Source organism: Trachinotus anak, unplaced genomic scaffold, assembly GCF_046630095.1.
Source record: "Trachinotus anak isolate AG129_WGS33_773 ecotype Australia unplaced genomic scaffold, CSIRO_AGI_Tana_v1 ptg000001l, whole genome shotgun sequence".
In the NCBI taxonomy this organism is placed as follows: domain Eukaryota; kingdom Metazoa; phylum Chordata; class Actinopteri; order Carangiformes; family Carangidae; genus Trachinotus; species Trachinotus anak.
The window spans coordinates 15,421,006-15,446,813 of NW_027273852.1; the positions used below are offsets into that span (position 1 = coordinate 15,421,006).

General features: G+C 49.2%; 20 non-coding genes and 1 pseudogene across 20 annotated transcripts; all 21 read left to right on the plus strand.

The window, feature by feature from the left end:
- The first annotated feature begins 535 nt into the window (after positions 1-535).
- Positions 536-699, plus strand: LOC139626274 (U1 spliceosomal RNA). The gene has a single exon (XR_011692186.1). It is a non-coding gene; the product is annotated as a U1 spliceosomal RNA (small nuclear RNA).
- Positions 700-1,357: 658 nt separating this feature from the next.
- LOC139626282 (U1 spliceosomal RNA) lies at positions 1,358-1,521 on the plus strand. Its single transcript, XR_011692189.1, has one exon. It is a non-coding gene; the product is annotated as a U1 spliceosomal RNA (small nuclear RNA).
- A 658-nt stretch (positions 1,522-2,179) lies between these two features.
- LOC139626289 (U1 spliceosomal RNA) lies at positions 2,180-2,343 on the plus strand. Its single transcript, XR_011692192.1, has one exon. It is a non-coding gene; the product is annotated as a U1 spliceosomal RNA (small nuclear RNA).
- A 658-nt stretch (positions 2,344-3,001) lies between these two features.
- On the plus strand, positions 3,002-3,165 carry LOC139626295 (U1 spliceosomal RNA). The gene has a single exon (XR_011692193.1). It is a non-coding gene; the product is annotated as a U1 spliceosomal RNA (small nuclear RNA).
- Positions 3,166-9,213: 6,048 nt separating this feature from the next.
- Positions 9,214-9,360, plus strand: LOC139626808 (U1 spliceosomal RNA; annotated as a pseudogene).
- A 658-nt stretch (positions 9,361-10,018) lies between these two features.
- Positions 10,019-10,182, plus strand: LOC139626303 (U1 spliceosomal RNA). Its single transcript, XR_011692196.1, has one exon. It is a non-coding gene; the product is annotated as a U1 spliceosomal RNA (small nuclear RNA).
- Positions 10,183-10,840: 658 nt separating this feature from the next.
- LOC139626305 (U1 spliceosomal RNA) lies at positions 10,841-11,004 on the plus strand. The gene has a single exon (XR_011692197.1). It is a non-coding gene; the product is annotated as a U1 spliceosomal RNA (small nuclear RNA).
- Positions 11,005-11,662: 658 nt separating this feature from the next.
- LOC139626309 (U1 spliceosomal RNA) lies at positions 11,663-11,826 on the plus strand. Its single transcript, XR_011692203.1, has one exon. It is a non-coding gene; the product is annotated as a U1 spliceosomal RNA (small nuclear RNA).
- A 658-nt stretch (positions 11,827-12,484) lies between these two features.
- On the plus strand, positions 12,485-12,648 carry LOC139626318 (U1 spliceosomal RNA). The gene has a single exon (XR_011692207.1). It is a non-coding gene; the product is annotated as a U1 spliceosomal RNA (small nuclear RNA).
- A 658-nt stretch (positions 12,649-13,306) lies between these two features.
- On the plus strand, positions 13,307-13,470 carry LOC139626324 (U1 spliceosomal RNA). Its single transcript, XR_011692209.1, has one exon. It is a non-coding gene; the product is annotated as a U1 spliceosomal RNA (small nuclear RNA).
- A 658-nt stretch (positions 13,471-14,128) lies between these two features.
- Positions 14,129-14,292, plus strand: LOC139626588 (U1 spliceosomal RNA). The gene has a single exon (XR_011692348.1). It is a non-coding gene; the product is annotated as a U1 spliceosomal RNA (small nuclear RNA).
- Positions 14,293-14,950: 658 nt separating this feature from the next.
- Positions 14,951-15,114, plus strand: LOC139626327 (U1 spliceosomal RNA). The gene has a single exon (XR_011692210.1). It is a non-coding gene; the product is annotated as a U1 spliceosomal RNA (small nuclear RNA).
- A 658-nt stretch (positions 15,115-15,772) lies between these two features.
- Positions 15,773-15,936, plus strand: LOC139626330 (U1 spliceosomal RNA). Its single transcript, XR_011692220.1, has one exon. It is a non-coding gene; the product is annotated as a U1 spliceosomal RNA (small nuclear RNA).
- Positions 15,937-16,594: 658 nt separating this feature from the next.
- LOC139626333 (U1 spliceosomal RNA) lies at positions 16,595-16,758 on the plus strand. Its single transcript, XR_011692224.1, has one exon. It is a non-coding gene; the product is annotated as a U1 spliceosomal RNA (small nuclear RNA).
- A 658-nt stretch (positions 16,759-17,416) lies between these two features.
- On the plus strand, positions 17,417-17,580 carry LOC139626497 (U1 spliceosomal RNA). Its single transcript, XR_011692318.1, has one exon. It is a non-coding gene; the product is annotated as a U1 spliceosomal RNA (small nuclear RNA).
- Positions 17,581-18,238: 658 nt separating this feature from the next.
- On the plus strand, positions 18,239-18,402 carry LOC139626337 (U1 spliceosomal RNA). Its single transcript, XR_011692225.1, has one exon. It is a non-coding gene; the product is annotated as a U1 spliceosomal RNA (small nuclear RNA).
- A 658-nt stretch (positions 18,403-19,060) lies between these two features.
- Positions 19,061-19,224, plus strand: LOC139626340 (U1 spliceosomal RNA). The gene has a single exon (XR_011692230.1). It is a non-coding gene; the product is annotated as a U1 spliceosomal RNA (small nuclear RNA).
- Positions 19,225-19,882: 658 nt separating this feature from the next.
- On the plus strand, positions 19,883-20,046 carry LOC139626351 (U1 spliceosomal RNA). Its single transcript, XR_011692236.1, has one exon. It is a non-coding gene; the product is annotated as a U1 spliceosomal RNA (small nuclear RNA).
- A 658-nt stretch (positions 20,047-20,704) lies between these two features.
- Positions 20,705-20,868, plus strand: LOC139626355 (U1 spliceosomal RNA). Its single transcript, XR_011692237.1, has one exon. It is a non-coding gene; the product is annotated as a U1 spliceosomal RNA (small nuclear RNA).
- Positions 20,869-21,526: 658 nt separating this feature from the next.
- Positions 21,527-21,690, plus strand: LOC139626647 (U1 spliceosomal RNA). Its single transcript, XR_011692369.1, has one exon. It is a non-coding gene; the product is annotated as a U1 spliceosomal RNA (small nuclear RNA).
- A 658-nt stretch (positions 21,691-22,348) lies between these two features.
- On the plus strand, positions 22,349-22,512 carry LOC139626514 (U1 spliceosomal RNA). The gene has a single exon (XR_011692323.1). It is a non-coding gene; the product is annotated as a U1 spliceosomal RNA (small nuclear RNA).
- The last annotated feature ends 3,296 nt before the right edge of the window (positions 22,513-25,808 follow it).

Sequence of the window (25,808 nt, forward strand, 5' to 3'; positions counted from 1 at the left end):
TTGTCCAGAACGTGGCAGCGTTTCCCGTACGCTGTGAAGCTGTGCGTTCACTGAAGACGCTCCCCCGTGATACTGATGATGGAAGTGGGCGTGGCCTTTTGAGATAATGGAAAAACTGCGTGCTCTACTCTGTGATTTCGTGCTGTCTTTCTGGGAAAAGCGTGCGCTAGACATTCTCCTATTGCTATTGGCATCGGTGTCGGGCTTTGGTGCGGTCGCTGCTGTCCCACGGACAAAACAGCACGCTGCGTGGCTTTTTCAGCTTGCCGAGTAGCTTTACATGCAATCTTACCGCATACCACACTGCAGCAGTGTTTACTTACTTTGTTTTGCCAGAACAAGTGAGCGAGGGAACAAAACAAATGTGTACCTCATACCACACTGCAGCAGTGTCTGCAACTTTTCCTGCAACTTGTGCAGCGTCAAAGTTGAGTTGACGCTAAAGGCACTGAACTCTGGGATTATGCGTTTTAAGCACCGTCACCCAGGGCGCCGTGCCTGGGAATGAGCCCCCTGTCTCTGACACTTCCAACTCATACTTACCTGGCAGGGGAGATACCATGATCAAGAAGGTGGTTCACCCAGGGCGAGGCTCAGCCATTGCACTCCGGTTGTGCTGACCCCTGCGAATTCCCCAAATGTGGGAATCTCGACTGCATAATTTCTGGTAGTGGGGGACTGCGTTCGCGCTCTCCCCTGATTATTATGTTGAAGGAAAACCACAGCCTTTCAAGATGGCCACATGCTGCGCGTTGTGCTGGTTTCCAGCTGAAGGTGACGTGGGATTGTCTTGACTTTGAGCTCGGAGGTTACTTTTGCAGTTTGTCCAGAACGTGGCAGCGTTTCCCGTACGCTGTGAAGCTGTGCGTTCACTGAAGACGCTCCCCCGTGATACTGATGATGGAAGTGGGCGTGGCCTTTTGAGATAATGGAAAAACTGCGTGCTCTACTCTGTGATTTCGTGCTGTCTTTCTGGGAAAAGCGTGCGCTAGACATTCTCCTATTGCTATTGGCATCGGTGTCGGGCTTTGGTGCGGTCGCTGCTGTCCCACGGACAAAACAGCACGCTGCGTGGCTTTTTCAGCTTGCCGAGTAGCTTTACATGCAATCTTACCGCATACCACACTGCAGCAGTGTTTACTTACTTTGTTTTGCCAGAACAAGTGAGCGAGGGAACAAAACAAATGTGTACCTCATACCACACTGCAGCAGTGTCTGCAACTTTTCCTGCAACTTGTGCAGCGTCAAAGTTGAGTTGACGCTAAAGGCACTGAACTCTGGGATTATGCGTTTTAAGCACCGTCACCCAGGGCGCCGTGCCTGGGAATGAGCCCCCTGTCTCTGACACTTCCAACTCATACTTACCTGGCAGGGGAGATACCATGATCAAGAAGGTGGTTCACCCAGGGCGAGGCTCAGCCATTGCACTCCGGTTGTGCTGACCCCTGCGAATTCCCCAAATGTGGGAATCTCGACTGCATAATTTCTGGTAGTGGGGGACTGCGTTCGCGCTCTCCCCTGATTATTATGTTGAAGGAAAACCACAGCCTTTCAAGATGGCCACATGCTGCGCGTTGTGCTGGTTTCCAGCTGAAGGTGACGTGGGATTGTCTTGACTTTGAGCTCGGAGGTTACTTTTGCAGTTTGTCCAGAACGTGGCAGCGTTTCCCGTACGCTGTGAAGCTGTGCGTTCACTGAAGACGCTCCCCCGTGATACTGATGATGGAAGTGGGCGTGGCCTTTTGAGATAATGGAAAAACTGCGTGCTCTACTCTGTGATTTCGTGCTGTCTTTCTGGGAAAAGCGTGCGCTAGACATTCTCCTATTGCTATTGGCATCGGTGTCGGGCTTTGGTGCGGTCGCTGCTGTCCCACGGACAAAACAGCGCGCTGCGTGGCTTTTTCAGCTTGCCGAGTAGCTTTACATGCAATCTCACCGCATACCACACTGCAGCAGTGTTTACTTACTTTGTTTTGCCAGAACAAGTGAGCGAGGGAACAAAACAAATGTGTACCTCATACCACACTGCAGCAGTGTCTGCAACTTTTCCTGCAACTTGTGCAGCGTCAAAGTTGAGTTGACGCTAAAGGCACTGAACTCTGGGATTATGCGTTTTAAGCACCGTCACCCAGGGCGCCGTGCCTGGGAATGAGCCCCCTGTCTCTGACACTTCCAACTCATACTTACCTGGCAGGGGAGATACCATGATCAAGAAGGTGGTTCACCCAGGGCGAGGCTCAGCCATTGCACTCCGGTTGTGCTGACCCCTGCGAATTCCCCAAATGTGGGAATCTCGACTGCATAATTTCTGGTAGTGGGGGACTGCGTTCGCGCTCTCCCCTGATTATTATGTTGAAGGAAAACCACAGCCTTTCAAGATGGCCACATGCTGCGCGTTGTGCTGGTTTCCAGCTGAAGGTGACGTGGGATTGTCTTGACTTTGAGCTCGGAGGTTACTTTTGCAGTTTGTCCAGAACGTGGCAGCGTTTCCCGTACGCTGTGAAGCTGTGCGTTCACTGAAGACGCTCCCCCGTGATACTGATGATGGAAGTGGGCGTGGCCTTTTGAGATAATGGAAAAACTGCATGCTCTACTCTGTGATTTCGTGCTGTCTTTCTGGGAAAAGCGTGCGCTAGACATTCTCCTATTGCTATTGGCATCGGTGTCGGGCTTTGGTGCGGTCGCTGCTGTCCCACGGACAAAACAGCGCGCTGCGTGGCTTTTTCAGCTTGCCGAGTAGCTTTACATGCAATCTTACCGCATACCACACTGCAGCAGTGTTTACTTACTTTGTTTTGCCAGAACAAGTGAGCGAGGGAACAAAACAAATGTGTACCACATACCACACTGCAGCAGTGTCTGCAACTTTTCCTGCAACTTGTGCAGCGTCAAAGTTGAGTTGACGCTAAAGGCACTGAACTCTGGGATTATGCGTTTTAAGCACCGTCACCCAGGGCGCCGTGCCTGGGAATGAGCCCCCTGTCTCTGACACTTCCAACTCATACTTACCTGGCAGGGGAGATACCATGATCAAGAAGGTGGTTCACCCAGGGCGAGGCTCAGCCATTGCACTCCGGTTGTGCTGACCCCTGCGAATTCCCCAAATGTGGGAATCTCGACTGCATAATTTCTGGTAGTGGGGGACTGCGTTCGCGCTCTCCCCTGATTATTATGTTGAAGGAAAACCACAGCCTTTCAAGATGGCCACATGCTGCGCGTTGTGCTGGTTTCCAGCTGAAGGTGACGTGGGATTGTCTTGACTTTGAGCTCGGAGGTTACTTTTGCAGTTTGTCCAGAACGTGGCAGCGTTTCCCGTACGCTGTGAAGCTGTGCGTTCACTGAAGACGCTCCCCCGTGATACTGATGATGGAAGTGGGCGTGGCCTTTTGAGATGATGGAAAAACTGCGTGCTCTACTCTGTGATTTCGTGCTGTCTTTCTGGGAAAAGCGTGCGCTAGACATTCTCCTATTGCTATTGGCATCGGTGTCGGGCTTTGGTGCGGTCGCTGCTGTCCCACGGACAAAACAGCGCGCTGCGTGGCTTTTTCAGCTTGCCGAGTAGCTTTACATGCAATCTTACCGCATACCACACTGCAGCAGTGTTTACTTACTTTGTTTTGCCAGAACAAGTGAGCGAGGGAACAAAACAAATGTGTACCACATACCACACTGCAGCAGTGTCTGCAACTTTTCCTGCAACTTGTGCAACGTCAAAGTTGAGTTGACGCTAAAGGCACTGAACTCTGGGATTATGCGTTTTAAGCACCGTCACCCAGGGCGCCGTGCCTGGGAATGAGCCCCCTGTCTCTGACACTTCCAACTCATACTTACCTGGCAGGGGAGATACCATGATCAAGAAGGTGGTTCACCCCTTTCCAGTAAGTGATTGTGCTTGTATTGTGGTCGAGCGGTGTATGGGACGCAATACAGTCAGGTGGAGGATCCCTGCTTCAAGCAGGTTTCGAAGTTGTGCAGGTAGTCAGCATGGCTTCAGCACACTCTCAGTCAACCCGAAGGAAAGCTCTCCGTTTTCAACTTCTGGAGGAACTACAGATGGATCGTTTGCAGTTTAGTCGACAGATACTGCAAAAAGAGCTTGGTTGTTCTACCAATCAGCTGGAGTATATCTTTGCTTATCCTGGGAAGAAGGTTTTCGAAGTGATATTTACCACGATGCAACATCTTGAAAGTTGCCTGGACAGTTTTGGTAATAAGAAAAAGTCATCAGCGGTTTTTAGTAAGATTGCCATGACGCCCTTGGCAGAGAGAGACTTAAAAACAGTACATGTTGTTATTTTGTCAGAGAAAGTAAGAAATCAAGATGTCTGGACTTGGATGGCAAGGTATTGTGAAGTGATTCATGCCACTGAAGTAATGGACATTGATGGAATTAAGACAGGAGCCCGACGATTTCAAGTGTGTCTGTTAAGGCAGGATGGTATCTTGCAACATCTTCCAAGTACCATCCAGTTAGGAGCCTTCAGAGGGTCTGTCTTCTACCCTGGTCAGCCCAAGGAATGCAGGAAATGTGGCAGCCTAGGACACCTGGCTGCAGCATGTACAAAGATCATCTGCAAGAACTGTAAATCATCTGACCATATAACAGCACAATGCCATATGCCAGTTAAATGTAACCTTTGCTCCTCAGCCAATCATCGCTTCAGAGACTGTCCACAAGCCTATTCCAATCGGGTGAAATTACCCACAGTCCGAACAATGCCCCCCCCAAGCCAGGAACATACGGGTGAAGAACCAGACAATAATCAAATGCTCATTCCAAATATAAACCCTGTACAGCAGCCTTTGCTCAGAACAATTCAGCAACCAAGGGAGGAGTCTGAATTGGACTTGGAAGGGGGGGTGCAGGATGGGGAGTCGGTCCGGGACTGGAGTGCAGAGTGTTCCGAAGAGGATGAGGAGATGTCTGCCCCTCTTTCTGCTCCTCCTTCGGCACCGGTACCAGCCCTGTGTGGAGCGGACCCTCTCCCGAGGCAGCACTTCGGGAGGAAGATGACATCGATGACACTCCAGGAAACAGGGAGCCTCCTGGATAATATTTTAGCTGGCATCCCTCTCCATCTGGTTCCTGGTAAGGAAGAACTAGCGACAGATCATCTCTTGGGAGGGTTTTTTTCCTCAACCTCAGTCCCGAGTATCGCCACCCACTTGCTATCCAACCCATCTACCTGCCAAGCAGGGAGTAGCCAACAACCGCCATTGATATATGGAAACAACATGGCATCAGCATCAGACCCCAGTCTTCAAACCTTTATCAAACAAGCAAGTGAAGTCTCTCAACCTTCATCAGCTTCCTTGCTTGAGCTCACTGACACCTTCCAGGGACCAGATGTGGTGGGTTCTCCATCTAGAAAACGCCCCAATGAGTCACCCACTTCAGGTGAAGCTTCCCCCTTACCTTCCTCTGGTTACCTCCAGTCTAATTGGCCTGGTTCCTCCCCTATAGCAAACCCTTTTTTAGAGCATGATGATGTTGTTGCCTTTTCCTCTGCTACACAGATTAAAGACATGCCTCAAAAAGATAAAGCTGCTAAACCTAAGAAAAAGAAAAGAAACAAAGAAAAAAAAAACTAATGTTCCACATATGACTGAATTGATCCGCTGACCCCTTTTAAACTACCCTTTAATGGTGATTCTCTCCATAGCATCCCTCAATACAAGAGGATTAAACGACCCTGTTAAATGTATGTCAGCTTTCAATTTTTTGCATTCTGAAGGTAACGACATCTTCCTGCTTCAAGAATGTAATTTATCCTATAAGCAGAGTTACAGGGTCTTTGAGGACAGATGGAGCCATGGCCAATCAGTATGGTCGGGTGATAATAAAAATAGATCTTCAGGGGTTGCAGTATTATTTAGAGGTCAAAATTTCAACATTCAGAGGGTTCAACGGGTAATAGACGGGAGAATTCTGTGTGTGGATGTCACATGGCATCATATTAACATAAGAGTAATTAACGTGTATCTCCCAGTTGACCTTCAAGAAAGGTTAGAGGCATTAAAAGCAGTACAGCCCCTTTTGTTGTGCAGTAATGAAGTTGTTTTGGGAGGTGACTTCAACTGCTTGCTGGACAAAAGAGACAAGCGAACTACCTCTATAGTGAAGTTAGACTCTAGTACGGAAGTCTTAAAAAATATGATAAAAGACTTCAGACTGACAGACACATATCGTGTCAAAAATCCCTGTCTCCCTGGGTACACATGGTCCAACGGCAGAACCCATTCAAGAATAGACTTTCTGCTGGTATCTAGGGGGTTGCAGGTAGCCGAAGCAGCAACTACCCCAGTGTTCTTCTCCGACCATGCCAAAGTTGGATGTTCTCTTTTGTTGAAGGGAAATACTATGAAAGGCAGAGGTTTGTGGAAACTGAATACATCTTTATTGCAGGACGCAAAGGTGGTTAGCAACTTTAAGGTAAAACTCAACCACTGGCTCTCTCTTAAACCTTTATTTAATTCGGTGGGAGAATGGTGGGAAGATGTCAAGATTAGAACAAAAAACTTTTTCATCAACGTGGGTAAAAGAACAGCTAAATTGAGACGTATGAAGTTACAAAAACACCAGGCAAGGCTACAGAGGTACTACACAATGGCTCACGCCGGTTTCAATGTAGCCAAGGATATAGCAAAACTGAAGAGAGAGATGTTATGTCTCTCGGCAGAAGCCAGTCATGGGCTACTAATACGTAGCAGAGTCCACCATATGGAGAATAATGAAAAATGCTCAAGATATTTTTTTAGAAAGTTAGCCAAGCCTAAGAACTTTATAGAAGTATTAAAGGATAAAGAGGGGAATGACAAAAATGAAATACAAGAGATTCTTACCTGTGTACACTCATTTTATTTAGATCTTTACAGAAGGGAGGACTTGGATCAGGTAGCATTAGGAAATCTCTTGTCCAAACTGGAAAATAATGTTGATGATTGTGGAGGAAAACTTGACAGTGCGTTATCTTTGATTGAACTTACTAAAGCGGTTGAAAGTATGCAAAACAGCAAGGCTCCAGGAGCCGATGGGTTGCCAAAAGAATTTTATACCACCTTTTGGACAGAGTTAAAGGCCCCCCTCTTGGAGATGTATAATGAGAGCCTTGCCTTGGGGTCATTACCACCATCCCTAAAGGAGGGCATCATTTCCCTCCTATTTAAAAAAGGAGATAAAAAAGATATTAAGAACTGGCGCCCTCTTACTTTACTTGGTGTGGACCGTAAGATTTTGGCTAAAGCACTTTTTCTACGTATTCAAGAGGTGATAAAGGAGCTGGTTGGAGTAGAGCAGACCTGTGTGGTTCCAGGGCGCTCTATGTGTGATAGCCTTGCCCTAATTAGAGACTCTTACTTATATGCCATAGACCGCAAGATTCCTTTATGTATTGCTGGTTTAGATTTAGAAAAGGCTTTTGATAGAATAAGCCATGAGTATCTAAAGGAAGTATTGTTGAGGTTTGGTTTTGGCCCACAGTTGAAGGCATGGATTAATTTATTGTATACTGATTGCTTTAGTAGGGTCAATATAAATGGCCACTTCACTGAACCTATTAAGATTCATTCAGGGGTTAGACAAGGTTGCCCATTATCGGTTAGCCTATTTGTCTTAGCCATGGAGCCCTTGGCCTGTGCGATTAGGCAGGACACCGATATTCGGGGCCTCCCTGTGCCTGGCAGTAGTGGAAAGGAGGCCAAAATGTCTTTATACATGGATGATTTGACTATCCTTTGTTCCAGCAATAATTCTTTTTTTAAAGCACTCCAGTGGTGTGAGTCATTTTCTCTTGCATCCAGAGCCAGATTGAATAGGACCAAGAGTGAAGTTCTCTACCTTAATTGGCAAGGAACAAAATATGACATGGGTTTGGTGGAAAAAAGAGAAAGGATAAAAATATTGGGAGTTGAAATTGGGAAAGGTATGGAAAACAAAAACTGGGAATTAAGACTCTCAGCTATAAAAGGGAAATTGTTGCAATGGGAAGAGAGAGACTTGACGTTCACTGGAAAGGTACTAGTCATTAAGGCTGAGGTTTTGGCCTCCTTGAACTTTCTGGCAGCCACACTGCCAGCACCCAAAACATTTCTCAATACCTTCAAACGTATCATGTTTCAATTTATTTGGGGCTCGCAGCAGGAATATGTAAAAAGAGACATCATGTATAAACCTCTAGCTAAAGGGGGAAAAGCTGTGCCTGAGGTGAGAGTCAAACTGGATGCCCTGTTTTTAACACCAATTGTGAATGCAGTTCTCAGTGAGAGTAATGCTAGTCTTTGGTTCCATTTTGCTAAGTTCTGGGTGGGTTATACTATGCTCAGAGGGATAGGCAAAAGGGTCTCGTTTTGCCTGCCACATGCTGAAAGTAGACCTGCTGTATATAAGACTGCACTAACCCTATTCAAAAAAATAAAATGTGATAAGTCCATGGTTAAAATTAATAGATCTGAGGTAGAGAGAAGTCTGTCACCGCGGACCTATAGTCTTGTGCCGGTAGGAATTTTGACTGAAAACCAATGCATTCGAGTGTGGAAGAATGTAAACTCTCCTTTTTTGTTCAATGAACATAAAGACTTGGCATGGAAGATAGTCCAAGGTTGTGTCCCTACAAGAGCCTTTTTGAAAAGAAGGCGTTGCACACGCAATGCTAAATGTCCAATAAGAGACTGCATTCAAGATGAAGATGTGGCTCACCGGTTTTGGACATGTTCCATCTCAAAGTCTGTGTGGGAAATTGTTAAACCTTGGTTGTCTGACCTTTTTAGAGCACCTAAAGAAAGTGATGTGATACACGGGAACCTTGGAGAAAATAACAATGGGAATGAAAGATGGTGGGCAGTAATCAACTGTGTCAAAGAGGGAATTTGGAAATGTAGAAACCTGGTTGCCTTTAAAATGTTTTGTATTTCGCCTGACAAAGTGGTAAAGGCTGGAATTACGAGGGTTAAGGATTACATACTTAGGGATAGAGGTAAATACAGCGACCAAGAAATTAAAATGAAGTGGAAAATGGAAAAAAGTCCAATTAATTTGATGGAAGGTTTTTAAGAAAGTGTTGGTGTGGATTAACTAATTGGATGTTATGTTGAATGTAATATGTTTTGAGTGAAGTGTAATTGTGATCCTTGTTGATTGTAAGTGATATTGAATTTGGATGTTTTGTGGAAAGAGACACATAATGACTGTTTACCCCTTGTTTGACTGAAAAATAAAGATTTATAAAAAGTGAAAAGTGGTTCACCCAGGGCGAGGCTCAGCCATTGCACTCCGGTTGTGCTGACCCCTGCGAATTCCCCAAATGTGGGAATCTCGACTGCATAATTTCTGGTAGTGGGGGACTGCGTTCGCGCTCTCCCCTGATTATTATGTTGAAGGAAAACCACAGCCTTTCAAGATGGCCACATGCTGCGCGTTGTGCTGGTTTCCAGCTGAAGGTGACGTGGGATTGTCTTGACTTTGAGCTCGGAGGTTACTTTTGCAGTTTGTCCAGAACGTGGCAGCGTTTCCCGTACGCTGTGAAGCTGTGCGTTCACTGAAGACGCTCCCCCGTGATACTGATGATGGAAGTGGGCGTGGCCTTTTGAGATAATGGAAAAACTGCGTGCTCTACTCTGTGATTTCGTGCTGTCTTTCTGGGAAAAGCGTGCGCTAGACATTCTCCTATTGCTATTGGCATCGGTGTCGGGCTTTGGTGCGGTCGCTGCTGTCCCACGGACAAAACAGCACGCTGCGTGGCTTTTTCAGCTTGCCGAGTAGCTTTACATGCAATCTTACCGCATACCACACTGCAGCAGTGTTTACTTACTTTGTTTTGCCAGAACAAGTGAGCGAGGGAACAAAACAAATGTGTACCTCATACCACACTGCAGCAGTGTCTGCAACTTTTCCTGCAACTTGTGCAGCGTCAAAGTTGAGTTGACGCTAAAGGCACTGAACTCTGGGATTATGCGTTTTAAGCACCGTCACCCAGGGCGCCGTGCCTGGGAATGAGCCCCCTGTCTCTGACACTTCCAACTCATACTTACCTGGCAGGGGAGATACCATGATCAAGAAGGTGGTTCACCCAGGGCGAGGCTCAGCCATTGCACTCCGGTTGTGCTGACCCCTGCGAATTCCCCAAATGTGGGAATCTCGACTGCATAATTTCTGGTAGTGGGGGACTGCGTTCGCGCTCTCCCCTGATTATTATGTTGAAGGAAAACCACAGCCTTTCAAGATGGCCACATGCTGCGCGTTGTGCTGGTTTCCAGCTGAAGGTGACGTGGGATTGTCTTGACTTTGAGCTCGGAGGTTACTTTTGCAGTTTGTCCAGAACGTGGCAGCGTTTCCCGTACGCTGTGAAGCTGTGCGTTCACTGAAGACGCTCCCCCGTGATACTGATGATGGAAGTGGGCGTGGCCTTTTGAGATAATGGAAAAACTGCGTGCTCTACTCTGTGATTTCGTGCTGTCTTTCTGGGAAAAGCGTGCGCTAGACATTCTCCTATTGCTATTGGCATCGGTGTCGGGCTTTGGTGCGGTCGCTGCTGTCCCACGGACAAAACAGCACGCTGCGTGGCTTTTTCAGCTTGCCGAGTAGCTTTACATGCAATCTCACCGCATACCACACTGCAGCAGTGTTTACTTACTTTGTTTTGCCAGAACAAGTGAGCGAGGGAACAAAACAAATGTGTACCTCATACCACACTGCAGCAGTGTCTGCAACTTTTCCTGCAACTTGTGCAGCGTCAAAGTTGAGTTGACGCTAAAGGCACTGAACTCTGGGATTATGCGTTTTAAGCACCGTCACCCAGGGCGCCGTGCCTGGGAATGAGCCCCCTGTCTCTGACACTTCCAACTCATACTTACCTGGCAGGGGAGATACCATGATCAAGAAGGTGGTTCACCCAGGGCGAGGCTCAGCCATTGCACTCCGGTTGTGCTGACCCCTGCGAATTCCCCAAATGTGGGAATCTCGACTGCATAATTTCTGGTAGTGGGGGACTGCGTTCGCGCTCTCCCCTGATTATTATGTTGAAGGAAAACCACAGCCTTTCAAGATGGCCACATGCTGCGCGTTGTGCTGGTTTCCAGCTGAAGGTGACGTGGGATTGTCTTGACTTTGAGCTCGGAGGTTACTTTTGCAGTTTGTCCAGAACGTGGCAGCGTTTCCCGTACGCTGTGAAGCTGTGCGTTCACTGAAGACGCTCCCCCGTGATACTGATGATGGAAGTGGGCGTGGCCTTTTGAGATAATGGAAAAACTGCGTGCTCTACTCTGTGATTTCGTGCTGTCTTTCTGGGAAAAGCGTGCGCTAGACATTCTCCTATTGCTATTGGCATCGGTGTCGGGCTTTGGTGCGGTCGCTGCTGTCCCACGGACAAAACAGCACGCTGCGTGGCTTTTTCAGCTTGCCGAGTAGCTTTACATGCAATCTTACCGCATACCACACTGCAGCAGTGTTTACTTACTTTGTTTTGCCAGAACAAGTGAGCGAGGGAACAAAACAAATGTGTACCTCATACCACACTGCAGCAGTGTCTGCAACTTTTCCTGCAACTTGTGCAGCGTCAAAGTTGAGTTGACGCTAAAGGCACTGAACTCTGGGATTATGCGTTTTAAGCACCGTCACCCAGGGCGCCGTGCCTGGGAATGAGCCCCCTGTCTCTGACACTTCCAACTCATACTTACCTGGCAGGGGAGATACCATGATCAAGAAGGTGGTTCACCCAGGGCGAGGCTCAGCCATTGCACTCCGGTTGTGCTGACCCCTGCGAATTCCCCAAATGTGGGAATCTCGACTGCATAATTTCTGGTAGTGGGGGACTGCGTTCGCGCTCTCCCCTGATTATTATGTTGAAGGAAAACCACAGCCTTTCAAGATGGCCACATGCTGCGCGTTGTGCTGGTTTCCAGCTGAAGGTGACGTGGGATTGTCTTGACTTTGAGCTCGGAGGTTACTTTTGCAGTTTGTCCAGAACGTGGCAGCGTTTCCCGTACGCTGTGAAGCTGTGCGTTCACTGAAGACGCTCCCCCGTGATACTGATGATGGAAGTGGGCGTGGCCTTTTGAGATAATGGAAAAACTGCGTGCTCTACTCTGTGATTTCGTGCTGTCTTTCTGGGAAAAGCGTGCGCTAGACATTCTCCTATTGCTATTGGCATCGGTGTCGGGCTTTGGTGCGGTCGCTGCTGTCCCACGGACAAAACAGCGCGCTGCGTGGCTTTTTCAGCTTGCCGAGTAGCTTTACATGCAATCTCACCGCATACCACACTGCAGCAGTGTTTACTTACTTTGTTTTGCCAGAACAAGTGAGCGAGGGAACAAAACAAATGTGTACCTCATACCACACTGCAGCAGTGTCTGCAACTTTTCCTGCAACTTGTGCAGCGTCAAAGTTGAGTTGACGCTAAAGGCACTGAACTCTGGGATTATGCGTTTTAAGCACCGTCACCCAGGGCGCCGTGCCTGGGAATGAGCCCCCTGTCTCTGACACTTCCAACTCATACTTACCTGGCAGGGGAGATACCATGATCAAGAAGGTGGTTCACCCAGGGCGAGGCTCAGCCATTGCACTCCGGTTGTGCTGACCCCTGCGAATTCCCCAAATGTGGGAATCTCGACTGCATAATTTCTGGTAGTGGGGGACTGCGTTCGCGCTCTCCCCTGATTATTATGTTGAAGGAAAACCACAGCCTTTCAAGATGGCCACATGCTGCGCGTTGTGCTGGTTTCCAGCTGAAGGTGACGTGGGATTGTCTTGACTTTGAGCTCGGAGGTTACTTTTGCAGTTTGTCCAGAACGTGGCAGCGTTTCCCGTACGCTGTGAAGCTGTGCGTTCACTGAAGACGCTCCCCCGTGATACTGATGATGGAAGTGGGCGTGGCCTTTTGAGATGATGGAAAAACTGCGTGCTCTACTCTGTGATTTCGTGCTGTCTTTCTGGGAAAAGCGTGCGCTAGACATTCTCCTATTGCTATTGGCATCGGTGTCGGGCTTTGGTGCGGTCGCTGCTGTCCCACGGACAAAACAGCGCGCTGCGTGGCTTTTTCAGCTTGCCGAGTAGCTTTACATGCAATCTTACCGCATACCACACTGCAGCAGTGTTTACTTACTTTGTTTTGCCAGAACAAGTGAGCGAGGGAACAAAACAAATGTGTACCACATACCACACTGCAGCAGTGTCTGCAACTTTTCCTGCAACTTGTGCAGCGTCAAAGTTGAGTTGACGCTAAAGGCACTGAACTCTGGGATTATGCGTTTTAAGCACCGTCACCCAGGGCGCCGTGCCTGGGAATGAGCCCCCTGTCTCTGACACTTCCAACTCATACTTACCTGGCAGGGGAGATACCATGATCAAGAAGGTGGTTCACCCAGGGCGAGGCTCAGCCATTGCACTCCGGTTGTGCTGACCCCTGCGAATTCCCCAAATGTGGGAATCTCGACTGCATAATTTCTGGTAGTGGGGGACTGCGTTCGCGCTCTCCCCTGATTATTATGTTGAAGGAAAACCACAGCCTTTCAAGATGGCCACATGCTGCGCGTTGTGCTGGTTTCCAGCTGAAGGTGACGTGGGATTGTCTTGACTTTGAGCTCGGAGGTTACTTTTGCAGTTTGTCCAGAACGTGGCAGCGTTTCCCGTACGCTGTGAAGCTGTGCGTTCACTGAAGACGCTCCCCCGTGATACTGATGATGGAAGTGGGCGTGGCCTTTTGAGATGATGGAAAAACTGCGTGCTCTACTCTGTGATTTCGTGCTGTCTTTCTGGGAAAAGCGTGCGCTAGACATTCTCCTATTGCTATTGGCATCGGTGTCGGGCTTTGGTGCGGTCGCTGCTGTCCCACGGACAAAACAGCGCGCTGCGTGGCTTTTTCAGCTTGCCGAGTAGCTTTACATGCAATCTTACCGCATACCACACTGCAGCAGTGTTTACTTACTTTGTTTTGCCAGAACAAGTGAGCGAGGGAACAAAACAAATGTGTACCACATACCACACTGCAGCAGTGTTTGCAACTTTTCCTGCAACTTGTGCAACGTCAAAGTTGAGTTGACGCTAAAGGCACTGAACTCTGGGATTATGCGTTTTAAGCACCGTCACCCAGGGCGCCGTGCCTGGGAATGAGCCCCCTGTCTCTGACACTTCCAACTCATACTTACCTGGCAGGGGAGATACCATGATCAAGAAGGTGGTTCACCCAGGGCGAGGCTCAGCCATTGCACTCCGGTTGTGCTGACCCCTGCGAATTCCCCAAATGTGGGAATCTCGACTGCATAATTCCTGGTAGTGGGGGACTGCGTTCGCGCTCTCCCCTGATTATTATGTTGAAGGAAAACCACAGCCTTTCAAGATGGCCACATGCTGCGCGTTGTGCTGGTTTCCAGCTGAAGGTGACGTGGGATTGTCTTGACTTTGAGCTCGGAGGTTACTTTTGCAGTTTGTCCAGAACGTGGCAGCGTTTCCCGTACGCTGTGAAGCTGTGCGTTCACTGAAGACGCTCCCCCGTGATACTGATGATGGAAGTGGGCGTGGCCTTTTGAGATGATGGAAAAACTGCGTGCTCTACTCTGTGATTTCGTGCTGTCTTTCTGGGAAAAGCGTGCGCTAGACATTCTCCTATTGCTATTGGCATCGGTGTCGGGCTTTGGTGCGGTCGCTGCTGTCCCACGGACAAAACAGCGCGCTGCGTGGCTTTTTCAGCTTGCCGAGTAGCTTTACATGCAATCTTACCGCATACCACACTGCAGCAGTGTTTACTTACTTTGTTTTGCCAGAACAAGTGAGCGAGGGAACAAAACAAATGTGTACCACATACCACACTGCAGCAGTGTCTGCAACTTTTCCTGCAACTTGTGCAGCGTCAAAGTTGAGTTGACGCTAAAGGCACTGAACTCTGGGATTATGCGTTTTAAGCACCGTCACCCAGGGCGCCGTGCCTGGGAATGAGCCCCCTGTCTCTGACACTTCCAACTCATACTTACCTGGCAGGGGAGATACCATGATCAAGAAGGTGGTTCACCCAGGGCGAGGCTCAGCCATTGCACTCCGGTTGTGCTGACCCCTGCGAATTCCCCAAATGTGGGAATCTCGACTGCATAATTTCTGGTAGTGGGGGACTGCGTTCGCGCTCTCCCCTGATTATTATGTTGAAGGAAAACCACAGCCTTTCAAGATGGCCACATGCTGCGCGTTGTGCTGGTTTCCAGCTGAAGGTGACGTGGGATTGTCTTGACTTTGAGCTCGGAGGTTACTTTTGCAGTTTGTCCAGAACGTGGCAGCGTTACCCGTACGCTGTGAAGCTGTGCGTTCACTGAAGACGCTCCCCCGTGATACTGATGATGGAAGTGGGCGTGGCCTTTTGAGATAATGGAAAAACTGCGTGCTCTACTCTGTGATTTCGTGCTGTCTTTCTGGGAAAAGCGTGCGCTAGACATTCTCCTATTGCTATTGGCATCGGTGTCGGGCTTTGGTGCGGTCGCTGCTGTCCCACGGACAAAACAGCGCGCTGCGTGGCTTTTTCAGCTTGCCGAGTAGCTTTACATGCAATCTCACCGCATACCACACTGCAGCAGTGTTTACTTACTTTGTTTTGCCAGAACAAGTGAGCGAGGGAACAAAACAAATGTGTACCTCATACCACACTGCAGCAGTGTCTGCAACTTTTCCTGCAACTTGTGCAGCGTCAAAGTTGAGTTGACGCTAAAGGCACTGAACTCTGGGATTATGCGTTTTAAGCACCGTCACCCAGGGCGCCGTGCCTGGGAATGAGCCCCCTGTCTCTGACACTTCCAACTCATACTTACCTGGCAGGGGAGATACCATGATCAAGAAGGTGGTTCACCCAGGGCGAGGCTCAGCCATTGCACTCCGGTTGTGCTGACCCCTGCGAATTCCCCAAATGTGGGAATCTCGACTGCATAATTTCTGGTAGTGGGGGACTGCGTTCGCGCTCTCCCCTGATTATTATGTTGAAGGAAAACCACAGCCTTTCAAGATGGCCACATGCTGCGCGTTGTGCTGGTTTCCAGCTGAAGGTGACGTGGGATTGTCTTGACTTTGAGCTCGGAGGTTACTTTTGCAGTTTGTCCAGAACGTGGCAGCGTTTCCCGTACGCTGTGAAGCTGTGCGTTCACTGAAGACGCTCCCCCGTGATACTGATGATGGAAGTGGGCGTGGCCTTTTGAGATGATGGAAAAACTGCGTGCTCTACTCTGTGATTTCGTGCTGTCTTTCTGGGAAAAGCGTGCGCTAGACATTCTCCTATTGCTATTGGCATCGGTGTCGGGCTTTGGTGCGGTCGCTGCTGTCCCACGGACAAAACAGCGCGCTGCGTGGCTTTTTCAGCTTGCCGAGTAGCTTTACATGCAATCTTACCGCATACCACACTGCAGCAGTGTTTACTTACTTTGTTTTGCCAGAACAAGTGAGCGAGGGAACAAAACAAATGTGTACCACATACCACACTGCAGCAGTGTCTGCAACTTTTCCTGCAACTTGTGCAGCGTCAAAGTTGAGTTGACGCTAAAGGCACTGAACTCTGGGATTATGCGTTTTAAGCACCGTCACCCAGGGCGCCGTGCCTGGGAATGAGCCCCCTGTCTCTGACACTTCCAACTCATACTTACCTGGCAGGGGAGATACCATGATCAAGAAGGTGGTTCACCCAGGGCGAGGCTCAGCCATTGCACTCCGGTTGTGCTGACCCCTGCGAATTCCCCAAATGTGGGAATCTCGACTGCATAATTTCTGGTAGTGGGGGACTGCGTTCGCGCTCTCCCCTGATTATTATGTTGAAGGAAAACCACAGCCTTTCAAGATGGCCACATGCTGCGCGTTGTGCTGGTTTCCAGCTGAAGGTGACGTCGGATTGTCTTGACTTTGAGCTCGGAGGTTACTTTTGCAGTTTGTCCAGTACGTGGCAGCGTTACCCGTACGCTGTGAAGCTGTGCGTTCACTGAAGACGCTCCCCCGTGATACTGATGATGGAAGTGGGCGTGGCCTTTTGAGATAATGGAAAAACTGCGTGCTCTACTCTGTGATTTCGTGCTGTCTTTCTGGGAAAAGCGTGCGCTAGACATTCTCCTATTGCTATTGGCATCGGTGTCGGGCTTTGGTGCGGTCGCTGCTGTCCCACGGACAAAACAGCGCGCTGCGTGGCTTTTTCAGCTTGCCGAGAAGCTTTACATGCAATCTCACCGCATACCACACTGCAGCAGTGTTTACTTACTTTGTTTTGCCAGAACAAGTGAGCGAGGGAACAAAACAAATGTGTACCACATACCACACTGCAGCAGTGTCTGCAACTTTTCCTGCAACTTGTGCAGCGTCAAAGTTGAGTTGACGCTAAAGGCACTGAACTCTGGGATTATGCGTTTTAAGCACCGTCACCCAGGGCGCCGTGCCTGGGAATGAGCCCCCTGTCTCTGACACTTCCAACTCATACTTACCTGGCAGGGGAGATACCATGATCAAGAAGGTGGTTCACCCAGGGCGAGGCTCAGCCATTGCACTCCGGTTGTGCTGACCCCTGCGAGTTCCCCAAATGTGGGAATCTCGACTGCATAATTTCTGGTAGTGGGGGACTGCGTTCGCGCTCTCCCCTGATTATTATGTTGAAGGAAAACCACAGCCTTTCAAGATGGCCACATGCTGCGCGTTGTGCTGGTTTCCAGCTGAAGGTGACGTGGGATTGTCTTGACTTTGAGCTCGGAGGTTACTTTTGCAGTTTGTCCAGAACGTGGCAGCGTTTCCCGTACGCTGTGAAGCTGTGCGTTCACTGAAGACGCTCCCCCGTGATACTGATGATGGAAGTGGGCGTGGCCTTTTGAGATGATGGAAAAACTGCGTGCTCTACTCTGTGATTTCGTGCTGTCTTTCTGGGAAAAGCGTGCGCTAGACATTCTCCTATTGCTATTGGCATCGGTGTCGGGCTTTGGTGCGGTCGCTGCTGTCCCACGGACAAAACAGCGCGCTGCGTGGCTTTTTCAGCTTGCCGAGTAGCTTTACATGCAATCTTACCGCATACCACACTGCAGCAGTGTTTACTTACTTTGTTTTGCCAGAACAAGTGAGCGAGGGAACAAAACAAATGTGTACCACATACCACACTGCAGCAGTGTCTGCAACTTTTCCTGCAACTTGTGCAGCGTCAAAGTTGAGTTGACGCTAAAGGCACTGAACTCTGGGATTATGCGTTTTAAGCACCGTCACCCAGGGCGCCGTGCCTGGGAATGAGCCCCCTGTCTCTGACACTTCCAACTCATACTTACCTGGCAGGGGAGATACCATGATCAAGAAGGTGGTTCACCCAGGGCGAGGCTCAGCCATTGCACTCCGGTTGTGCTGACCCCTGCGAATTCCCCAAATGTGGGAATCTCGACTGCATAATTTCTGGTAGTGGGGGACTGCGTTCGCGCTCTCCCCTGATTATTATGTTGAAGGAAAACCACAGCCTTTCAAGATGGCCACATGCTGCGCGTTGTGCTGGTTTCCAGCTGAAGGTGACGTGGGATTGTCTTGACTTTGAGCTCGGAGGTTACTTTTGCAGTTTGTCCAGAACGTGGCAGCGTTACCCGTACGCTGTGAAGCTGTGCGTTCACTGAAGACGCTTCCCCGTGATACTGATGATGGAAGTGGGCGTGGCCTTTTGAGATAATGGAAAAACTGCGTGCTCTACTCTGTGATTTCGTGCTGTCTTTCTGGGAAAAGCGTGCGCTAGACATTCTCCTATTGCTATTGGCATCGGTGTCGGGCTTTGGTGCGGTCGCTGCTGTCCCACGGACAAAACAGCGCGCTGCGTGGCTTTTTCAGCTTGCCGAGTAGCTTTACATGCAATCTCACCGCATACCACACTGCAGCAGTGTTTACTTACTTTGTTTTGCCAGAACAAGTGAGCGAGGGAACAAAACAAATGTGTACCTCATACCACACTGCAGCAGTGTCTGCAACTTTTCCTGCAACTTGTGCAGCGTCAAAGTTGAGTTGACGCTAAAGGCACTGAACTCTGGGATTATGCGTTTTAAGCACCGTCACCCAGGGCGCCGTGCCTGGGAATGAGCCCCCTGTCTCTGACACTTCCAACTCATACTTACCTGGCAGGGGAGATACCATGATCAAGAAGGTGGTTCACCCAGGGCGAGGCTCAGCCATTGCACTCCGGTTGTGCTGACCCCTGCGAATTCCCCAAATGTGGGAATCTCGACTGCATAATTTCTGGTAGTGGGGGACTGCGTTCGCGCTCTCCCCTGATTATTATGTTGAAGGAAAACCACAGCCTTTCAAGATGGCCACATGCTGCGCGTTGTGCTGGTTTCCAGCTGAAGGTGACGTGGGATTGTCTTGACTTTGAGCTCGGAGGTTACTTTTGCAGTTTGTCCAGAACGTGGCAGCGTTTCCCGTACGCTGTGAAGCTGTGCGTTCACTGAAGACGCTCCCCCGTGATACTGATGATGGAAGTGGGCGTGGCCTTTTGAGATGATGGAAAAACTGCGTGCTCTACTCTGTGATTTCGTGCTGTCTTTCTGGGAAAAGCGTGCGCTAGACATTCTCCTATTGCTATTGGCATCGGTGTCGGGCTTTGGTGCGGTCGCTGCTGTCCCACGGACAAAACAGCGCGCTGCGTGGCTTTTTCAGCTTGCCGAGTAGCTTTACATGCAATCTTACCGCATACCACACTGCAGCAGTGTTTACTTACTTTGTTTTGCCAGAACAAGTGAGCGAGGGAACAAAACAAATGTGTACCACATACCACACTGCAGCAGTGTCTGCAACTTTTCCTGCAACTTGTGCAGCGTCAAAGTTGAGTTGACGCTAAAGGCACTGAACTCTGGGATTATGCGTTTTAAGCACCGTCACCCAGGGCGCCGTGCCTGGGAATGAGCCCCCTGTCTCTGACACTTCCAACTCATACTTACCTGGCAGGGGAGATACCATGATCAAGAAGGTGGTTCACCCAGGGCGAGGCTCAGCCATTGCACTCCGGTTGTGCTGACCCCTGCGAATTCCCCAAATGTGGGAATCTCGACTGCATAATTTCTGGTAGTGGGGGACTGCGTTCGCGCTCTCCCCTGATTATTATGTTGAAGGAAAACCACAGCCTTTCAAGATGGCCACATGCTGCGCGTTGTGCTGGTTTCCAGCTGAAGGTGACGTGGGATTGTCTTGACTTTGAGCTCGGAGGTTACTTTTGCAGTTTGTCCAGAACGTGGCAGCGTTTCCCGTACGCTGTGAAGCTGTGCGTTCACTGAAGACGCTCCCCCGTGATACTGATGATGGAAGTGGGCGTGGCCTTTTGAGATGATGGAAAAACTGCGTGCTCTACTCTGTGATTTCGTGCTGTCTTTCTGGGAAAAGCGTGCGCTAGACATTCTCCTATTGCTATTGGCATCAGTGTCGGGCTTTGGTGCGGTCGCTGCTGTCCCACGGACAAAACAGCGCGCTGCGTGGCTTTTTCAGCTTGCCGAGTAGCTTTACATGCAATCTTACCGCATACCACACTGCAGCAGTGTTTACTTACTTTGTTTTGCCAGAACAAGTGAGCGAGGGAACAAAACAAATGTGTACCACATACCACACTGCAGCAGTGTCTGCAACTTTTCCTGCAACTTGTGCAGCGTCAAAGTTGAGTTGACGCTAAAGGCACTGAACTCTGGGATTATGCGTTTTAAGCACCGTCACCCAGGGCGCCGTGCCTGGGAATGAGCCCCCTGTCTCTGACACTTCCAACTCATACTTACCTGGCAGGGGAGATACCATGATCAAGAAGGTGGTTCACCCAGGGCGAGGCTCAGCCATTGCACTCCGGTTGTGCTGACCCCTGCGAATTCCCCAAATGTGGGAATCTCGACTGCATAATTTCTGGTAGTGGGGGACTGCGTTCGCGCTCTCCCCTGATTATTATGTTGAAGGAAAACCACAGCCTTTCAAGATGGCCACATGCTGCGCGTTGTGCTGGTTTCCAGCTGAAGGTGACGTGGGATTGTCTTGACTTTGAGCTCGGAGGTTACTTTTGCAGTTTGTCCAGAACGTGGCAGCGTTTCCCGTACGCTGTGAAGCTGTGCGTTCACTGAAGACGCTCCCCCGTGATACTGATGATGGAAGTGGGCGTGGCCTTTTGAGATGATGGAAAAACTGCGTGCTCTACTCTGTGATTTCGTGCTGTCTTTCTGGGAAAAGCGTGCGCTAGACATTCTCCTATTGCTATTGGCATCGGTGTCGGGCTTTGGTGCGGTCGCTGCTGTCCCACGGACAAAACAGCGCGCTGCGTGGCTTTTTCAGCTTGCCGAGTAGCTTTACATGCAATCTTACCGCATACCACACTGCAGCAGTGTTTACTTACTTTGTTTTGCCAGAACAAGTGAGCGAGGGAACAAAACAAATGTGTACCTCATACCACACTGCAGCAGTGTCTGCAACTTTTCCTGCAACTTGTGCAGCGTCAAAGTTGAGTTGACGCTAAAGGCACTGAACTCTGGGATTATGCGTTTTAAGCACCGTCACCCAGGGCGCCGTGCCTGGGAATGAGCCCCCTGTCTCTGACACTTCCAACTCATACTTACCTGGCAGGGGAGATACCATGATCAAGAAGGTGGTTCACCCAGGGCGAGGCTCAGCCATTGCACTCCGGTTGTGCTGACCCCTGCGAATTCCCCAAATGTGGGAATCTCGACTGCATAATTTCTGGTCTTGGGGGACTGCGTTCGCGCTCTCCCCTGATTATTATGTTGAAGGAAAACCACAGCCTTTCAAGATGGCCACATGCTGCGCGTTGTGCTGGTTTCCAGCTGAAGGTGACGTGGGATTGTCTTGACTTTGAGCTCGGAGGTTACTTTTGCAGTTTGTCCAGAACGTGGCAGCGTTTCCCGTACGCTGTGAAGCTGTGCGTTCACTGAAGACGCTCCCCCGTGATACTGATGATGGAAGTGGGCGTGGCCTTTTGAGATAATGGAAAAACTGCGTGCTCTACTCTGTGATTTCGTGCTGTCTTTCTGGGAAAAGCGTGCGCTAGACATTCTCCTATTGCTATTGGCATCGGTGTCGGGCTTTGGTGCGGTCGCTGCTGTCCCACGGACAAAACAGCGCGCTGCGTGGCTTTTTCAGCTTGCCGAGTAGCTTTACATGCAATCTTACCGCATACCACACTGCAGCAGTGTTTACTTACTTTGTTTTGCCAGAACAAGTGAGCGAGGGAACAAAACAAATGTGTACCACATACCACACTGCAGCAGTGTCTGCAACTTTTCCTGCAACTTGTGCAGCGTCAAAGTTGAGTTGACGCTAAAGGCACTGAACTCTGGGATTATGCGTTTTAAGCACCGTCACCCAGGGCGCCGTGCCTGGGAATGAGCCCCCTGTCTCTGACACTTCCAACTCATACTTACCTGGCAGGGGAGATACCATGATCAAGAAGGTGGGTCACCCAGGGCGAGGCTCAGCCATTGCACTCCGGTTGTGCTGACCCCTGCGAATTCCCCAAATGTGGGAATCTCGACTGCATAATTTCTGGTAGTGGGGGACTGCGTTCGCGCTCTCCCCTGATTATTATGTTGAAGGAAAACCACAGCCTTTCAAGATGGCTACATGCTGCGCGTTGTGCTGGTTTCCAGCTGAAGGTGACGTGGGATTGTCTTGACTTTGAGCTCGGAGGTTACTTTTGCAGTTTGTCCAGAACGTGGCAGCGTTTCCCGTACGCTGTGAAGCTGTGCGTTCACTGAAGACGCTCCCCCGTGATACTGATGATGGAAGTGGGCGTGGCCTTTTGAGATAATGGAAAAACTGCGTGCTCTACTCTGTGATTTCGTGCTGTCTTTCTGGGAAAAGCGTGCGCTAGACATTCTCCTATTGCTATTGGCATCGGTGTCGGGCTTTGGTGCGGTCGCTGCTGTCCCACGGACAAAACAGCGCGCTGCGTGGCTTTTTCAGCTTGCCGAGTAGCTTTACATGCAATCTTACCGCATACCACACTGCAGCAGTGTTTACTTACTTTGTTTTGCCAGAACAAGTGAGCGAGGGAACAAAACAAATGTGTACCTCATACCACACTGCAGCAGTGTCTGCAACTTTTCCTGCAACTTGTGCAGCGTCAAAGTTGAGTTGACGCTAAAGGCACTGAACTCTGGGATTATGCGTTTTAAGCACCGTCACCCAGGGCGCCGTGCCTGGGAATGAGCCCCCTGTCTCTGACACTTCCAACTCATACTTACCTGGCAGGGGAGATACCATGATCAAGAAGGTGGTTCACCCCTTTCCAGTAAGTGATTGTGCTTGTATTGTGGTCGAGCGGTGTATGGGACGCAATACAGTCAGGTGGAGGATCCCTGCTTCAAGCAGGTTTCCAAGTTGTGCAGGTAGTCAGCATGGCTTCAGCACACTCTCAGTCAACCCGAAGGAAAGCTCTCCGTTTTCAACTTCTGGAGGAACTACAGATGGATCGTTTGCAGTTTAGTCGACAGATACTGCAAAAAGAGCTTGGTTGTTCTACCAATCAGCTGGAGTATATCTTTGCTTATCCTGGGAAGAAGGTTTTCGAAGTGATATTTACCACGATGCAACATCTTGAAAGTTGCCTGGACAGTTTTGGTAATAAGAAAAAGTCATCAGCGGTTTTTAGTAAGATTGCCATGACGCCCTTGGCAGAGAGAGACTTAAAAACAGTACATGTTGTTATTTTGTCAGAGAAAGTAAGAAATCAAGATGTCTGGACTTGGATGGCAAGGTATTGTGAAGTGATTCATGCCACTGAAGTAATGGACATTGATGGAATTAAGACAGGAGCCCGACGATTTCAAGTGCGTCTGTTAAGGCAGGATGGTATCTTGCAACATCTTCCAAGTACCATCCAGTTAGGAGCCTTCAGAGGGTCTGTCTTCTACCCTGGTCAGCCCAAGGAATGCAGGAAATGTGGCAGCCTAGGACACCTGGCTGCAGCATGTACAAAGATCATCTGCAAGAACTGTAAATCATCTGACCATATAACAGCACAATGCCATATGCCAGTTAAATGTAACCTTTGCTCCTCAGCCAATCATCGCTTCAGAGACTGTCCACAAGCCTATTCCAATCGGGTGAAATTACCCACAGTCCGAACAATGCCCCCCCCAAGCCAGGAACATACGGGTGAAGAACCAGACAATAATCAAATGCTCATTCCAAATATAAACCCTGTACAGCAGCCTTTGCTCAGAACAATTCAGCAACCAAGGGAGGAGTCTGAATTGGACTTGGAAGGGGGGGTGCAGGATGGGGTGTCGGTCCGGGACTGGAGTGCAGAGTGTTCCGAAGAGGATGAGGAGATGTCTGCCCCTCTTTCTGCTCCTCCTTCGGCACCGGTACCAGCCCTGTGTGGAGCGGACCCTCTCCCGAGGCAGCACTTCGGGAGGAAGATGACATCGATGACACTCCAGGAAACAGGGAGCCTCCTGGATAATATTTTAGCTGGCATCCCTCTCCATCTGGTTCCTGGTAAGGAAGAACTAGCGACAGATCATCTCTTGGGAGGGTTTTTTCCCTCAACCTCAGTCCCGAGTATCGCCACCCACTTGCTATCCAACCCATCTACCTGCCAAGCAGGGAGTAGCCAACAACCGCCATTGATATATGGAAACAACATGGCATCAGCATCAGACCCCAGTCTTCAAACCTTTATCAAACAAGCAAGTGAAGTCTCTCAACCTTCATCAGCTTCCTTGCTTGAGCTCACTGACACCTTCCAGGGACCAGATGTGGTGGGTTCTCCATCTAGAAAACGCCCCAATGAGTCACCCACTTCAGGTGAAGCTTCCCCCTTACCTTCCTCTGGTTACCTCCAGTCTAATTGGCCTGGTTCCTCCCCTATAGCAAACCCTTTTTTAGAGCATGATGATGTTGTTGCCTTTTCCTCTGCTACACAGATTAAAGACATGCCTCAAAAAGATAAAGCTGCTAAACCTAAGAAAAAGAAAAGAAACAAAGAAAAAAAAAACTAATGTTCCACATATGACTGAATTGATCCGCTGACCCCTTTTAAACTACCCTTTAATGGTGATTCTCTCCATAGCATCCCTCAATACAAGAGGATTAAACGACCCTGTTAAATGTATGTCAGCTTTCAATTTTTTGCATTCTGAAGGTAACGACATCTTCCTGCTTCAAGAATGTAATTTATCCTATAAGCAGAGTTACAGGGTCTTTGAGGACAGATGGAGCCATGGCCAATCAGTATGGTCGGGTGATAATAAAAATAGATCTTCAGGGGTTGCAGTATTATTTAGAGGTCAAAATTTCAACATTCAGAGGGTTCAACGGGTAATAGACGGGAGAATTCTGTGTGTGGATGTCACATGGCATCATATTAACATAAGAGTAATTAACGTGTATCTCCCAGTTGACCTTCAAGAAAGGTTAGAGGCATTAAAAGCAGTACAGCCCCTTTTGTTGTGCAGTAATGAAGTTGTTTTGGGAGGTGACTTCAACTGCTTGCTGGACAAAAGAGACAAGCGAACTACCTCTATAGTGAAGTTAGACTCTAGTACGGAAGTCTTAAAAAATATGATAAAAGACTTCAGACTGACAGACACATATCGTGTCAAAAATCCCTGTCTCCCTGGGTACACATGGTCCAACGGCAGAACCCATTCAAGAATAGACTTTCTGCTGGTATCTAGGGGGTTGCAGGTAGCCGAAGCAGCAACTACCCCAGTGTTCTTCTCCGACCATGCCAAAGTTGGATGTTCTCTTTTGTTGAAGGGAAATACTATGAAAGGCAGAGGTTTGTGGAAACTGAATACATCTTTATTGCAGGACGCAAAGGTGGTTAGCAACTTTAAGGTAAAACTCAACCACTGGCTCTCTCTTA